A 13,887-nucleotide genomic window follows, 5' to 3' on the forward strand; every position below is an offset into this window, starting at 1 on the left:
GATTAAGCAGAAGGAGGTGTGAGAAACGCAGAGGCCACCTCATCTGCGAGAGGTTAGGAGCCAGCGCTGCCCCGAGCTGGGTATGTGCCCGGCAGGTGCGTGGGGCCAACGTCAACCTTTTTTTTGTTGTTGTTAATCCACACCGAGGACATTTTCCATTGATTTTTTTTAGAGTGGAAAGGAGGGGGTGACACACACACAGAGAGAAACATCGATGTGAGAGACCCATGGATTGGTTGCCGCCCACATGTGCCTCAATCAGGGCCAGAGATCAAGCCTACAACTGAGGTACGTGCCCTTGGCCAGAATCGAACCCGGGACCCTTTAGTCCACAGGCTGACGCTCTATCCAGCGAGCCAAACTGGCTAGGGGCATCTCTTTTCTCAGATCTGGAGCCCTGGGCACACGCACATATGCACACACACACACACACACCCACACACCAGGTACACAGCCACACAAACCCATGTGCCCGGCAGAGCCACGGGAGCTCACCCACAAAAACACAAACACACTAAAGACACTGAAACACCAATAGAGGCACACATGTCCACAGACACACGGACACGTGAACACAGTGCTCCACACGCCAACATGCACTCATGTGCACACACAGGGATGGGCATGCAGGTGAGTACAGCAGAGAACTCGCTGCAGCCACACCCCCGTGCCCTCCCCACATGGCCCTGAGCACGAACAGGGCCGGTGGGGGGCCGGTTGTGGCTGAGGGACCCACAAGGACTCCCAAAGCACGCTGAGCAGAGCCGTCCACAGAAGGCACGGGCCCCCGCAGGCATTTTAATCTTCAGCGCTCCTCTGTCCAGCAGAGCATGCGTGGCTCCATCCTGCTGCCAGCACGGAGGACAAGTGGCTGGACTGTAAAGCAGATGGCCTCTGAGTGCAGAAGGAGGAGGCTTCTGGCTCCTCGTCCCTACCCCCACCCCAACCCACACCGCAGTGTTCCCTCCCCCGAGAGACGGGGTTCCCCAGAAGCTGCCCCAGCTGCCCCCTTCCCAGCAGGGCAGATGCCCAGCCCGCACCCAGGTGCCGGGATGAGGGTCTGATCGCCCTGCCCCCAGCCCGTCCTCCCAGCCCCGGAGCTCAGGCCTCAGCAGCACTTTGGACCCTGACCTGGGCTGTGGCTCTTCCCCTGTGGGCCCGGGTGGTGTTTTCTACTATCCTGGGCCGGCAGAAGGTCTGGGCATGTGCCCGAGCCCTTCGGTTGGTCACAAACAAGCTGGTGGATTTCGAAAGCTATTTAATTCCTGGGTTCTGACACACCCGGTTCACCACCAGGCAGGAGCTAGTGCCCACAGGTCTGATGTCAGAGGGCGGCCCTGGCGTAGCACCATCCTTCTGCCCGCATGCAGTGTGGCAGAACCAAGAGAGAGAGAGAGAGAGAGAGAGAGAGAGAGAGAGAGAGAGAGAGAGAGAGAGAGAGAGAGAGAGGGACCCCAGAGCCTTCGCCTCTTGAGCCACAACCTTTTGGTTCACGCTAGGCCTGCAAACATCACCTTCTAAGAAATGATATTGTCAAAGAATAATAAGGAAAAAGTGAGGTAGCGAATAAGCAAAACATTATACGTAACCTTGTGTTTATTTTAAAACAATAATAAATGCACTTGGGCAGAGGGGGGAACTGGAAAAACGAACAGTGACTATCTTTATAAATTTATCACTCAGCAAATATTTACTGAGCTCCGGGTGTTTGTCAGACCATTCGGGGTGCGGAAGGGACAAACCCTTAGGGATCGTACATGCTAGGACGTTAACCGACAGTGACAAGTTCAATGCGGAGTCTGCGAAGTGGGGGGAAGGGCAATGGGAAAAGGGCTATGAGGTATTGGGGGGTTGTAATGTTTAATAGATTTTTTTTAAAGAGAAGTTTTAGATCTACAGGAAAAAAGAGATAGTAGAGAGTTCCCCCTAATACAGTTTCTCCTATTATTGACATCCCATATTATGCTGGTACTTCAAAATAAACAAATAATATATATATATATTGATTTCAGAGAGGAAGGAACAGAAAGAGAAAGATAGAAACATCAATGTTGAGAGAGAATCATCGATCAGCTGCCTCCTGCAGACCCCTACTAGTGATTGAGCCTGCAATCCTATCATGTGCCCTTGATAGGAATCGAACCCAGGACCCTTCAGTCCGCAGGCTGATGCTCTATTCACTTTGCCAAACCAGCTAGGGCTCTGCTGATACGTTTTTATAATTAATAAATCAATGTTGATACATTCTTATTAGCTACAGACTACCGTCTATTCAGATTTCCTTAGGTTACCCCATTTCCTCTCTCTGTCCCAGGATCCCACTCCGGACACCACATTCCACCCAGCTGTCCTGTCTTCTCGGGCTCTCCCGGCTGCGACAGCTGCTCAGGCGTTTGGTGACCTTGGCAGTTCTGAGAAGTCCTGGTCAGGTGCTCTTGTTTTGGAATTTGCCACATGGTTTTCTCATGACCAGACAGCGGCTACAGGTTTCCAGGAGCAAGATTACATTTGCATCATGTATCATATCAAGGGTACATGCCATCCGCATGAGGGATGACTGTGGGTGTTGACCTTGGTCACCTGACTGCAGTGGTGTTTGCCAGGTGTCCCCACTGGTAAGGTAGCCCCCTCCCCAAACAGTCAGTCCCATGCTCCCCTCCTTTACTGAGGGCGAAGAAGCTACACAAATTATTTGGAATTCTTCTCCCCCACTTGTTAATGTAGCCAATCACTTATTTCTAACCGATCCGCGGATATTTCTTTTACAGGTGGGTTATAATCCGATAATATTCTGCTTTATTGCTCAAGCCATTTCAGCTGTGGCTGATGGGAGCGCCTTCACACTTGGCTCCTGTGCCCCTTTGGCATCCTCCTCCCGCCCTAATTTTTTGTCAAATAAATGAGTAGCCCTCTCTCACCTCCTCGAGTCCCCTAGCACTGGCTCAGGCCGTGCTCCTCAGGTCCAACCAACCTACTCTCAGAAGTTCAGGCCCAAGTACATCCAGCTGAAGGTGGGAGGGAAAGTCACCCAGCAGAGCCAGTCACAGCCTCCTGCACATCTGCCCCCCCGCCAGCCCCCCGTCAGGCTGAACCCCCACATCTTCCTGACTCCTCCTGCTCTCCATGCCCCAGAGCCAGCCAGGCCCAGACTCTTCCAGAATACCTCAGCACATCTCTTTAGTCCCCCTCTTCTCCCGTCCCACCGCCCCCTTTCTTTCTTTCTTTCTTTCTCTTTTTTTTTTTTTTTTTTTATATATATTTTATTGATTTTGTACAGAGAAGAAGGGAGAGACACAGAGAGTTAGAAACATCGATGAGAGAGAGTCATCGATCAGCTGCCTCTTGCACATCCCCTACTGGGGATATGCCCGCAACCAAGGTACGTGCCCTTGACCGGAATCGAACCCGGGACCTTTCAGTCCCCAAGCCGACGCTCTATCCATTGAGCCAAACCGGTCCCGGCTCTTTCTTTCTTTTTTTAAATATATTTTATTGATTTTTTACAGAGAGGAAGGGAGAGGGATAGAGAGCTAGAAACATCAATGAGAGAGGAACATCGACCAGCTGCCTCCTGCACACCCCCTACTGGGGATGTGCCCACAACCAATGTACATGCACTTGACCGGAATCGAACCCGGGACCTCTCAGTCCGAAGGCCTGGAGTTTATCGGGGTGGCTGCCACGGGGGAGGGGTCGCTGAGGGAGCTCCCGGAGGGTGCTGAGGCCCCCTGGCCTCGCCCCGGGCACCAGCACGGCTGCCCGGGCCCCAGAACCTGCACAGACTCCATGAGGCAACCAGTCGATGCGAGAGGCCTGGGAAACGTGCCCTGGCCGTGGGTGAAACCCTGAGATTCTTTCTGCATTTTCCAATCCTTACCAGAATGCACGTCCCTCATTTTTTAGAAGGAAAAACAAAACCTTCCTTTGGAAAGCCGTTCTTGCCCAGCCACTGCGGCTCTGCGGATGAGCATTGACCTATGAGCCAGGAGGTCACAGGTTTGATTCCTGGTCAGGGCACATGCCCAGGCTGCAGGCTCGATCCCCAGAAGGGGCGGGCGTGCAGGAGGCAGCTGATTGATAGTGTTTTTCTCTCTCGCCGATGTTCTATTTCTCTCCCATCTCCCTTCCTCTCTCTATAAAAAAAATGTTAAAAATTAAAAAAAAAGAGAGGAAAACCATTCTTATGAAAACGTTGGTTACAGAGAAACACGTCCTGTACCTTCCAGAGCTGAGCAGATACACAGCCGGCCCCAATCCCCCGCAGGTCTATCAGCAATAGAAACGTGTCCACAGAGGCACTGGGCCGGCAGGGACTGCCCCTGCCCAGGCCCGTCGGCAGGAGAATGGGCGAGAACGTCACCACGGAGCCACCGGCAAGGACAGCTGCTCCCTGTATAAGCGAACCTCACAAACTTAATATTGAGCGGAAGAAGCCCTACACGAGAGAGCACAGGGGGTGTGTAGCTTGTGTGCACTGGTCCCAAGCACGGAGGTAGCCCGGGGGTTAGGTAGTTGGGGGTGGGGGGTAGGTAGTTAGGGGTTAGGTAGTTGGGGGGGTAGGTAGTTGGGGGGGGGTAGGTAGGTAGGGGGTAGGTAGTTGGGGGGGGTAGGTAGTTGGGGGTAGGGGTCAGGAGCCAGGCTAGCGCTGGGGGTGACAGCTGGTGTCCTGAGGGGCCCCTGGCTGTTAGGTGCTGGCTTCTACCTGGGTGCCAATCCATCCAGCTGAGCCCTTTGATTTCCGCAGTGTTCTGTGTGCACGTTTATCCAATAAAACAGGTACGGGGGGTGGGGGGGTCACACATCCTGGAGCAGGTTCAATCCCCTTTTCTGTCCGCAGGTGTCTGGGGTCCCTGAGTCATGTCCCGGAGTCTCTCGGCATCCCCAGTCCCCTGGGGCGGGGAAGGGGGGGTGGGGGGCTGTCTATGGGTCAGTATCTCCACCCCCACCCACTCCAGCAGAAGGCGGGGAGCAGCAGCACCCACTTCCCCTCCACACACAGGCGAGGGAAGCCCAGGGCCTCCTCTGACCTTGCACCACACACACACACACACACACACACACACACACACACACACACGCGCGCGCACACACACCCATCAGGGCGCTGGGGCTGGGGGCTCAGGTTGCAGCCGCCGGCGGGAGGCAGTAATCAATCCGGCCGCAGGGCGAGGGGCCGGTCCGCCCTCCGGCAGGTTATTTATAACCTCCGGTCGGGTTACGCCTGACCTTCAGCGGGGCGGCCGCCCTCACCTCTCCCCACCGAACAGGCGGCCTCTGTGCCCGCGGCCTCGCCTCGCTGCGGCCCGGCGGCTGGAGCAGGGTGTTGACCCGGAGGCGGCACCCTGGGGCCCTTTTTTTGGGGTGGGGGTGCCCAGTCACGTGTGAGCAGAGGGGGAGACGGCGGGGGGTGGGGGGAGAGGAGGTGGCGGCATGCCTTTGTTCCCCGGCTTCCCAGGTGGGACACCTGGTCTCCTCTGGCAGCAAGTTTTCAGACAACGCAGGGCTCTCAGCCTGCCTCACCCACTGGGTGCCCTCGTCAGAGCCAGCAGGAGGGCCCCCCCCCCCCCCGCCAGGCATGGTCCCCGCTCAGCCCCTCCCAGCGAAGCTCAGAGGGGGACGGACAGGTCCAAGGTCACACGGCCAGCACGCAGACCCCCAGCTCCTGGCGGAGGGCAAACAGCCTGCCGCCAGATGCCTGATGAGCAGCCAGAGGAGGAAGCACCCGGACACACTGGTTAAGCACCTACTGGGTGCAGGCACCGAACCAGGCAGAAGTCCTTCCCCCTGTGAGCGACCGTCTGGGACAGGGTCAGCCCCAGGCGCCTGGGCCGTGATGGAATCACATTCTAGGCGGAGGGTCTTGAGTCCTGGGAGGGAGACTGAGGTAGGGAGCAGGGGGGGCAGGCTGAAGGGACGCTGAGGGACACGGCTGTGGGGAATTGCCGTGGCAGCCACGGCCCGCTGTGTGTAACGCCCCAAACCCACGAAGGCTTTTCTCCCTGCAGCTCCCGATGGCTGGCACCCAGGGCAGAGCCTCTCCCTGCCCCCAATCTGGGCGGTCTTCCTGGAGGAAGCCCCGGGACCGGGACCGGCCGGGTAGCCAGCTCTGCCCAGTGCGGGGAGGAACGGCCGGGCGGCTAGAGGAGGGCAGCGGGGTGGGCAGGGGGAGTCTGGATGCTTCCTGTGTGCCATGCTCTCAGACGCCTCGAAGGAAGCCCTCGGAAGAACGTCGGCTGTGCTCTCTCTGGGCCACGGCTTCCACAGAGAAGACGGAGGCAGCGGCTGGGATGGTCTCCCTCGGGGGCCTGGGGTTCTGGTTCGGGACGCAGAGACCTGCCCACAGCCCCCGTCGGGCCCAGCCCAGTCCGGGGCGCAGGCCCGGGGCGTGGGGAGAGGCTGAAGCTGCCCGGGGGGAGCTCGCCAGCGGTGGCCAGCAGCTCACATCCGTGTGTGAGGACGCTCCGAGCACACGTGTGCCTGCGTGGGCCGGCAGGCTGTGCTTGCAGCCACATGTGTGTAGGAGTGTGCCCTTGTGGGTATAGGTGACTGTACAAAACATTGGATACACAGGAGGGAGAGTTACCTTGTTGTGCTTGTATGTTGTATGTTTCGGGGGAAGAAGGCAGTATGTACAGCGTGGTGTGTGGGAGGCACAGGTGTGCGAATGGAGGTGTGTGTGTGTGTATGTGTGTGTGTATGTGTGTGTATGTGTGTGTATGTGTGTATGTGTGTATGTGTGTGTATGTGTATGTATGTGTGTATGTGTGTATGTGTGTATGTGTGTATGTGTGTATGTGTGTATATGTGTGTATGTGTGTATGTGTGTGTGTGTATGTGTGTATATATGTGTGTGTATGTGTGTATGTGTGTATGTGTGTATGTGTATGTATGTATGTGTGTATGTGTATGTGTGTATGTATGCATGTGTGTATGTGTGTATGTGTATGTATGTATGCGTGTGTGTGTGTGTGTGTGTGTGTGTGTTGGAGGACTGTCTCGGGGACCGGGTTGACTTCAGAAAGCCTGCAGGTTCCCTCTGCAGACCTCCTCTGACCACAGGGTCAGCGTGTGGCCGGCGGGCCCTGACCAGTCAATGAACTCAGGGTCTGGAAGAGTCAGCGGCTTTCGGCTTTTCCGACCTCTTTGCCAAATGGGTGTCAGCGCTGGGCCCGGCTGGGGGTGCGGGCCGGGGAAGGTGGCAATGACTTCAGGACACTTGGCAGCCGAGCAGCTGGGGGCGGGGAGGGAGCCGGGGCCTGGCTCAGACAGGGAAGCCTGCCCGCTGGCCCTGCTCAGGGCGGGGCCTGGGGATCCGCCGGGAGGGGGAGCAGCCGCCACAGGCTCACCGTTCCTGGGGACCCCGGGGTTCATGGGGGCCATGGTCACTGTTCCTGGGGACCCCGGGTTCGTGGGGGCCATGGTTACTGTGCCAGGGCCTCCTGGGAAGGCGGGCAGGGACCTCTGAGAGACTGACCCCTGACGACTCACAGCACCCGGGGGGTAAGGACTCAGCCCCGGTTTCAGATGCGCAGACTGAGGCTCAGAGAGGCGGACGGCGGTGTGTGGAGCCTCGCCGCTGGGGTCAGGGGGGGCCTGGCCTGGGAGCGGGCGGTGTGCTCCCCACTCCCCCACGGCCGCATGGGACGGGTGGCAGGGCGGTTACAGCTCCTCTGCATGCCTGGAAGTGCAGGCATTGGACTGGCTCCCCGTCACCCAAAAGGGCCTCCTGCAGACATTGGGGGTGGGGTGGGTGGGAAGAGGTGAGAAGCAGAGTGGCGGCTGCATGAGCCCCCTAGAGAGAAAGCTCTGGGGAGCCCCTCTCCTCACCTTGCTGGCTGCCCTTAACGTTAGGCCCAGCGCAGGGGTGGCAGGGCCAACTGTTGCTCATGGCAAAATGAAAAGAAAAAAATAAGGACAGCCCTAGCTGGTCTGGCTCAGTGGATAGAGCATCCGCCTGTGGACTGAATGGTTCCGGGTTCAATTCCAGTCAAGGGCACATGCCTGGGTTGCAGGCTTGATCCCCAGTGTGGGCGTGCAGGAGGCAGCTGGTCAATGATTTTCTCTCGTTGTTGATGTTTCTATCTCTCTCCCTCTCCTTTCTTTTCTGAAATATATATATATATATATATATATATATATATATATATATATATATATATACACATTTTAAATAAGGACAATATAGGAAGATTTTCATAAAGCTAGACCTATTCACTCTGAACTACGGCCCTCTTACCTGAACTGTGTATTTGCAGGAGAGAGAGAGGAGAGAGAGAGAGTGAGAGAGAGAGATCACAAGGGCCTTTCCTTTGACACGGCCTTTAACGCCCTTAACTCAGCAAAATGAGAAACCAGTGACCGTGTCAGGTCCCGGCTGTTTTCGTGGAAATGTCAGTGACCTTCGAAATAGAAAGCTGGACACCGGAGGGACTGGCCTGGAGGGGCTGTTCTCGGCTGAGGGATGGTGTCTGAGCAGCTGGAAAACCTGGGGGGAGGAGAGGGGGGCGGGGCTCCTGCCCAGACTCAGCCCCCTCGGCCCCCACAGCCCGGCCCGGCTTCCCCGGGAAACCTGAGCGGAGGGGACACGGAGGAGCCATCGGGGAGCCGCACCGGGAATTCTGAGAACAGCCGCGGGGCCAAGTCTAGCCGCACGCCCGCGGCCTCTCCGCCAGGAGGAAATGTTCCCTCACGCCTCCCGGCCTCCCCTGAGGCCCTCGGCTGCCTCCAAAATAGCCCGGCCCCAGGGCCCCGGAGACGTGAGGGCCCCGCTGCCCGCCCGCCCCTCTGCCAGGCACGCTGTGCTGCCAACGCCGAATATAGAGGACACCGGACACCGAGAGGAACAGGGCCTGGGGTGCCCCCTGGCTTCTCGGTGCTGACCCACCCCCTCCCTTCTGAGAACCCCGAACCCTGGCGGCTGGGAGGCCAGCGGCTCCTGGCCCGGCCGACCCACCTCCCAGCAAGCCCGAGGCAGCTGGACGCGGCCTGCGGAGCACAGCCCCTGGGTGAGAGGCCGGCCGCCCCTCGTTCTGGGGTCTCTCATAAGCACCAGCGTCCTCGGGTGCTCCCGGCGGTCAGGGGGCAGAAAGGGAGCGGGTGGGGGGTATCCCCAGTGGAACCACTCCTGCCCTCCGCTCTGCCCCGGGCCCAGGGCCGTGAATCCGGGTGGGAGGTGCAGGGAGGGCAGGCGGCCAGGCCTCACCCCCCGGGAACTGCGCTGGGATCGGGTTGCAGATAATGAGCCCTGATTGCCAAGGCTGCCTCCGCCCTCCACTCCCAGGAATTAAAAGTCAAAGGGCAGAGCTGCTGACGCAAATGTCAGGGGAGACACGCGTTCGGAACAGCTGGGGCCCGGCTCCCGGGCGCACAGGCAGGCGGCCCCCAGTGCCACTCGGAGAAGGGGCTCCCGCCTCCCCGGCTCCCTCCCGCGGGTCCTGAGAGCCACAGAACCCGGGAAATGGCGCTGGGGGGTCTGCCTGGGGGCAGGAGAGCGGCAGCTCAGCGGCTGCGGAGCCTCCTTCCCTCCCTGAAGGAAGCAGCCTCTGTCCTCCGTGTGTGTGTGTGTGTGTGTGTGTGTGTGTGTGTGTATGGTGTGTGTGTGTGTGTATGTGTGTGTGTGTGTATGTATGGTGTGTGTGTATGTATGTATGTGTGTGTGTGTATGGTGTGTGTGTATGTGTGTGTGTGTGTGTGGTGTGTGTGTGTGTGTGTGTGGTGTGGTGTGGTGTGGTGTGTGTGTGTATGGTGTGTATGGGGTGTGTGTGTGTGTGTGTGTGTGGTGTGTGTGTGTATGTGTGTGTGTGTATGGTGTGTGTGTGTATGTGTGTGTGTGTATGGTGTGTGTGTGTGTATGGTGTGTGTGTGTGGTGTGTGTGTGTGTGTGTGTGTGTGGTGTGGTGTGTGTGTGTGTGTATGGTGTGTGTGTGTGTGTATGGTGTGTGTGTGTATGGTGTGTGTGTGTATGGTGTGTGTGTGTGTGTGTGTGTGGTGTGGTGTTGTGTGTGTGTGTGTATGGTGTGTGTGTGTGTGTGTATGGTGTGTGTGGTGTGTGTGTGTGTGTGTGTATGGTGTGTGTGGTGTGTGTGTGTGTGTGTGTGTGTGTACGTGGCTGGGGGAGAGGGAGGGTCGGCCCCTGGGTCGGCCCTGCAGCGGGCCCTCGGGTAGGTGCACTGTGGTCTGTGCACTAGTGGCGCCCCCCAGCGGTCACTGTGGGACTTGAACTTGGGCCGGGCCCTGGCTGCTGCAGACGCAGTCGGGCAGCTCAGCCCCGGGCCAGGTTTGAAGGTTGCTGCCGGATACTCCAAATTGAACTGGATCTTGACCTAAATGTCCCCCTGCCTACTAGCAAATCAGCTCCAACACCTCGAAGAATGCACTTGTCATCCTCCAGCCCCAAACCTGCTCCTCCTCCCGACTTCCCCGTTCCTATTAATAGCACCGCCTCCTCCCAGCCCCTCCGGCTCCAAGCCTGAGTCATCCCCACCCTCCCTCCAGCACCGCCCGTGCGCGGTCCTGCCCTCCCCCCCCCCCCCCCCCCGCAGGTCACCCCGCTCCGGGCGCTCACGGTCACTGCCGGGCACGGCGAGCCGCTGGGTCAGACCTAGATCCATGACTGGCTCCCTCCACCGCCGGCTGTGTGACCTTGGGCAAGTTAATTAACTTCTCTGAGCTCAGCTTCCTCAGCTGTAAAATGAGGATAATAATTACAGTCCCTAGCTCATCGAGCATCCCCTGAATTAAATGCAGGTAAAAACTGTGTCACCCAGGAGATACCCGATGCATGGGAATTATCAGAAACATCTGAAAGATTATCGTGAAACATCCCGTCCACGCCCGCCATTTCACAGCCAGGAGACTGAGGCCCAGAGAGCTGGCACGTGGCTTTGAGTTCCAGGTGCCTTTACCACGTGCTACCTACCGAGCAGGGGAAGCGAAGTCCCTGGAGTCCTGAAGCCCTTCCCCCACCGCCCCATCACAGTCTAGAACCCGGGACCGAAGGCCACCTCCCGAGTGGAGTGGGCCCATCGGGCTGCCTGCAGGGGCCCGTGTGTCCGGGGTCGCGGTCACTCGGCCACAGGAATCAGCTTCTGAAAGAGACACCTGCAGGCCAGCTCCATCCGTCCATCGGCCTGGGTCTGGGCCACCCACCTGCAGGGGAGGGCTGACCGTCAGCCTTCTGGCCGGGCCCGCGCCTGCCTCCGGCTGCTGGGCACGCAGCGGCCTGGCCACTCGTGCCTCCTCCCCCACAGCCCCTCCCCACATCCCTCCCCCAATCACGCCCAGCCCCCCTGCGGTTCCCACGGGCCTCGCCTGGGTCGGAGGGCCGGGCGGCTGGCTCAGGGCATTCCCTCCGGCTTTTCCCGGTAACAGGGCTGAGCAGCACCTGCGGTCCGAGGGGCCTTCCTAGAGGCGGCGGCAGGGCGGGCAGGGCCCGGGCCTCGGACCCCTGTGGCCTCAGACGGCGGCTCTCAGACACGGCGGGTGCATCTCCTGGAGGCGTTTGGTTAAGACTGGGGAGAGGGGTGCGCGTCCTGCTGGCACTCGGTGGGCAGAGGCCAAGGATGTTGCTCAGTGTCCTCCACGCACAGAGGACCACGGGGAGGTCTGAGCCATCCGACCCCCGGGGAGCCCCAGCCACACACTTCGGTAGGCTCACAGGCGGGGACAGCCGTGAAGAAGTCCGGACTGGCCGAAACCGGTTTGGCTCAGTGGATAGAGCGTCGGCCTGCGGACTGAAAGGTCCCAGGTTCGATTCCGGTCAAGGGCATGTACCTTGGTTGCGGGCACATCCCCAGTGGGGGGCGTGCAGGATGCAACTGATCAATGTTTCTCTCTCATTGATGTTTCTAACTCTCTATCCCTCTCTCTTCCACTCTGTAAAAAATCAATAAAATATATTTTTTTAAAAATAGAAATCCTGCCGAGACCGGTTTGGCTCAATGGATAGAGCGTCGGCTTGGGGACTGAAGGGTCCCGGGTTCGATTCCGGTCAAGGGCATGTACCTTGGTTGCGGGCATATATCCCCAGGGGGTGTGCAAGAGGCAGCTGATCAATGACTCTCTCTCATCGATGTTTCTAACTCTCTATCTCTCTCCCTTCCTCTCTGTACAAAATCAATAAAATATATTTTAAAAATAGAAATCCGGACTGGCCTCGAGCCTGCCCCGGGCTGGCCCGGGATCCCTCTATCCCTCTTCCCGAGGCTCTCCCAGGCCGGGACCCCGCTGGTGGGTGGGGGTGGAGCGGGCGCAGGCAGGGACCCTCACATGGGAATCTTCTGAGATGAACTTGGGGTTTCTGTCTCCCCAGCCGGGGCCGGGCTTCCAGCCTGGAGGCGGCCTGGGAGGAGAAGCCGCCCTCCTGGGAGGCGCGTCTGTGGTCAGGTGACCAGACGTCCCCCTTTTGGCGGGACAGTCCCGATTCCTAACAATTCGTCCCGCGTCCCGCGGTGTCTTAAAAAAGTCCCGAAAAATTCTTTCCAAAAACCGGGACTTTTATTTATTTATTTATTTTTATTCTTTAAATATATTTTATTGATTTTTTTTACAGAGAGGAAGAGAGAGGGACAGAGAGTTAGAAACATCGATGAGAGAGAATCATCGACCAGGTGCCTCTTGCACGCCCCCTACAGGGGATGTGCCCTCAACCAAGGTACATGCCCTTGGCCGGAATCGAACCCAGGGACCTTCCAGTCCACAGGCCGACGCTCTATCCACTGAGCCAAACCGATCTCGGCAAATTGGGGCTTTTTAAAAATACCTCAGGACCCGGGACAAATGGTTAAAAAGCGGGACGTCTGGTCACCTTTGGGGAAACTGGGCCCCTTCACTGCCTCTGAGAAAGGGGAGGGGGCTGGAGACAGACTCGGGGTCCCCCGGGGGGCCCCCCTGCAGGCAGGAGGTCTTGTCTAGCAGCAGCCCTGCTTGGAGAGGGGGGGCTGCCCGAGATGACCTCGCTCTGAGGGAGGTGCGGGGCTGAGGGAGGGACCCACCAGCCCTCCCTGCCCCTCAGCTCCGGCCCCTGGTGCTCCTCAGCCTCAGCAGCTGGGGCTCCGTGCCTCCTCTAAGACACGGGTCCCCAGGGACGGGGCTGTGCACCCCATCAGAGGCCCCACACCCAGGCCCTGAGTTCTGCTTTGCTGGCTCACCCACTCCAGGATCATCGCAGTGACTGGGTTATGGTGGGAGGGGGAGATCAGGCCAGTGGACTGAGATGGGGCCCTCAGACCCACCCCGTCTGGCTCTGCCTGGAGGTTACACCACTCTCCCCCCCCAGGTCTCCATTTCAGGCACCTGTTTAAGGGGGGACACCTGCACCTCCGAAACGTCAGCCGTGGTCAGGCTGGGGTGAGGCTGACCTGGGCAAGCCCAGGCATGCAGCTGTTTCTGGAAGGAAGCCGGGGGTGGGGGTGAGCAGAGGGGAGGGAAGTGGAGGGAAGGGAACCAGGGCCTCCAAGGCCTGGCTGAGTACAATCCAAGGACCTAATAAAAGGGCTGTGCAGACTCCAGACAGGAGGACAGACTGCCGGCTGCAGGTGGGAGGGGCGGGGTGGCTGGTGAAAGGCGAAGACTAAGGATTGCAAACGGGCAGCTACAGAGAAGCCAGGGATGTGAGCTCAGCACAGGGCACAGCAAGAACCATCACTGTGGTGGTCAGAGGGTGCTCGACTTCCTGGGGGCCTCACTGCCCAAGTCTGGTTGTTGTACAATAAATGTTTTTGAAATAAATGAATGGGAGGGGAGGAGGGAGAGAGATCTGGGTGGAGAGAAGCTTCTATAAGCAGAGGTCTTTACTGAATGATGCATAGCAGGACTTCCTTTATGGCTGCCCCTTTAAGAGACCAAAGACACATTACCCTTCAGTGCTATTTAGTCAAATTTGTATTT

The sequence above is a fragment of the Pipistrellus hanaki genome (genome assembly GCF_964339955.1).
Source record: "Pipistrellus hanaki genome assembly, chromosome: 16".
Lineage (NCBI taxonomy): Eukaryota > Metazoa > Chordata > Mammalia > Chiroptera > Vespertilionidae > Pipistrellus > Pipistrellus hanaki.